This window comes from Phalangium opilio, unplaced genomic scaffold (assembly GCF_054372755.1).
Source record: "Phalangium opilio isolate 3A_F unplaced genomic scaffold, DU_Popi_V2 ptg000200l_1, whole genome shotgun sequence".
NCBI lineage: Eukaryota > Metazoa > Arthropoda > Arachnida > Opiliones > Phalangiidae > Phalangium > Phalangium opilio.
This window is the reverse complement of record NW_028324213.1, coordinates 2,044,558-2,048,137: the sequence shown is the minus strand read 5'-3', so window position 1 is coordinate 2,048,137 and position 3,580 is coordinate 2,044,558.

The following is a 3,580-nucleotide window of genomic DNA, read 5'->3' as shown; positions in this document are numbered from 1 at the left end:
GGTTCAACTTAAACCTAAACAATAAGTTCGATTTAAAAGAATTATCTATAGACTCGAGTTTTTGATATATATCTTTTTAATTGAAATGTATAATTCATCCCATATTGTATGTAATTTTAAATTTTTACATCCGCTATGGGGCCCCTCGTTCTAACGTTTTTCCATAATTTTTTTCGATTAAAATACGTGAGCTTCGTAAGGTTTAGGGTATCGCAAGTACGTTGAATTTTTGGTATCTATCTATTTAATTAAAATTTACAATACATACAATTTTTTGTTTCATTTTGACTTTCTTCATCCGGTATTAGGACCTCTTTTCTAACGGTTTTTCATTATATTTCTTATTGAGGTGTCGTACAACGCACTAAAATTTACCCATCATTTTTGATATATACAATTTTCTTTGAAATAAATAGAAAATTCAATTTTGGCTTTTTAAATCCGCAGTGGCAACCCTAGTTCCAAAGATTTTTCATGTTTTTTTAGTTTCTAAAAATCTAGATAATTTCTTAAGTTATCAAGTAATGCACTACGTAAGAATCGTAATCCACATATACATCTGTTTTTCTAAATTGAGAATAAATCACACTTTGTGTTTTATTTTAGTTTTTACCTCTCCGTGCGACGTAGTCCCGGAGAGGTTCTGTAACGGCCGTGTCTGTGTGTGTGTCTGTGTGTCTGTCTGTCTGTCCGTTGTTACACCCACGTGACCGCGTTCGCAGTTTGCGTATCGGAGCAAACGTGTTCGCCATTTCCGAACTGCTTTCACAGTCACGGAAATGGCTCCTCTACTTGAGTTTTCACACCACCATCTTCTGGTCTTTGTCCATCCCACACGGACACCAGTCTGTTCTTACTGGCTTCTAATCACCACCATCTTCTGTTCTTTGTCAATCCCACATTGACACCAGTCTGCACTTACACTGGCTTCTAACACCACCACTGGTCTTCCGTCTATTCCACATAGCCACCAATCTGTATCATTGGCTACTAACGCCACCATCCACTGGTCTTCCGTCTATTCCACATAGACACCAATCTGTATCATTGGCTTCTAACACCACCATCTACTGGTCTTCCGTCTGTTCCACATAGACACCAATTTGTATCATTGGCTTCTACTCCATTATCATCGTTTGGTTTTAGGATATACGCGGCGATCAGCTAGGGTTACGAGAAACGTCTAGCCTCCCTAAGGTGGGATCGCCACCAAAGGTTTTCGCAATTGCGCTTTTTCCTTACTATTATAATGGAAACGAATCGTATATATACCCCAAAATTTGAAGAAAGCGGGAAGAGGGGTACCCTTCACTTTATACGTCAATATTAGCAAAGTTTGAGAAGATAATAGGTATAACTTTATTTTAAACGATTTAACTGTTATTAATGTTAATTATTGAAGATTAAAATAATTAAAAATAATTATATTTATTTAAATATTAAAGATAAACCTCTCGTGCAAAGAGAGAGATTATCATTGCCTCCTATATCTACCAAGGCCCGTGCATACGATATATTTCCTTCATTGCCTCCTATATCTATCAAGGCCCGTGCATTGTGATATATTTCATTCATTGCCTCCTATATCTATCAAGGCCCGTGCATTGTGATATATTTCATTCATTGCCTCCTATATCTATCAAGGCCCGTGCATTGCGATATATTTTTCAAAACAACAAAAAAATGGGAAACCCCAACTCAGAAACATAATAACGTTTTCATTGGATACTTAAGTTTATATAATCTTCTTGACACGGAGAGGTAATATTTTGGTTTTCCCAACTTGTTATATTTGATATGGGGACCTTTTTTCCAACAGGTTTTCGTGGTCTTGCTTAAGATGAATATCACACTTAATCAAGCCAGGTATTTCTTCTATCTTCCAAATTCATTTGACTTCAAAATCAATCGAAAATGTTTTTGATGTTGAGGTTTTACATTCGATTTTGGGACCCTTTTCTTCATGATTTTTAAATTTTTTTGGTTGAAAATTATTAAATCTCCTAAGGTACAACGCACTGAAAATAGCCTCGAATTTAATATATAAACATATTAAATTGAAATTTAAAATAATTCCATATGAAATCTAATTTAGAATTTGGATGAAACTAGATGATTTCTTAATATTCTGAATCATGCAGTAAATTAGAATCATAATTTAGATATAATGTTTAATTGAAATCTAGAATAAATCTGGATCTGTTTTTAACTTTGACTTTTTACCTCCAGAATCAACGGTTTTTAGTTTTTTTGTTTCAAAGTTATAAAACATTTATTATTATTATTATTGTTGTTGAGGAGGGTACGCGCCCTAGCACCGATGCCTAAGGCATATTGTGCATCCTCATATTCAGGCCTTGAATAGGCCCGTAGCTGCAGCGTAGCGAAGAATTCGCTCCACCGTGATAGAGGAGATCCTTGAGGGGCTCCACAATGTGTGAATCAAAATGTTCTAGTCTAAGCGAGGCGAAGCAGTCGCACTCGCAAAGTACGTGAGCGGAAGTTTCATCCCGCTCCCGGCACGACCTGCAGAGAGGGTCGTCAGCAAAACCCATCAGATGGAGGTGTCTATTAAGCCGGCAGTGTCCGGTTAGAAGACCGGTGGCCAGCCTAATATCCTATCTGCTGAGCGAAATTAGGTCTCTCGCGCGAGACCTGCAGGGACCATTGACTAACTGTTTTGTCTGTCTCTGGCCCTCCATGTTATGCCAGAGCTGGTTTTGTATGACAGTCAACCTGTCATGCAGACTCCGTTTGACGTGCCCGTAGGGGATGGGGACGGCCGGCTCCGGCCCCAAGAGCTTGGCCTCCGCGCCCCTTTTCGCAAAACTATCGGCTTGCTCATTGCCATAATATCCGCTATGCCCTGGCACCTAGTACAACAGAACCCTGTTGCAGGACGCCAGTCGCGCTAGCAGATCAAGGCAGTTGCGCACCAGTTGAGAGGTAATCTCACACTGGTTCAGCGCATTCAAGGCGGCCTGACTGTCAGAGTAAATTCTCACAGTCCGACCGGTATACCCTTTGTTAATACAGTAATCTGCACAATAACAGATCGCGACTATTTCCGCCTGGAACACACTAGCAAAGGTGCCCAGGCAAGCAGAAAAACCGACCCTTGTGGTTTGGCAGTAATAGCCGGCGCCAGCGCCGGAGTCAGTCTTGGAACCATCGGTGAACCAAATAGGTTCACCTCCAGTGCCAAGAGGCAGCAGGTTAGTCCACTCGGCCCGACTGGGAAAGTGGATGCTGAATGGCTTAGTGAAGTCAAAACTGGTAACAGTTTTGTCAGAGCACATCGTAAGCGACGGCTCGAGTGCGGCGTACTCCCGGAAGAGCTTCGTATGACTGTAATCCCAGAGTCTTGGGACCCAACAGCCATTTATGTGGAGCCTGTAGGCCCCCATGACAGCCTCCTCCTCAATAAAAAGATGAAGAGGAAGCATGTCGAGGAGCACCTCCAGGGAAGCAGTTGGGGTTGATCTCATGGCCCCCGTGACACCGATGCAGGCAAGCCTTTGAAGCTTGCGCAGGGCAGCCTGCACCGTTTTAAGCCGGACCCTTGTCCACCAGATAAGTG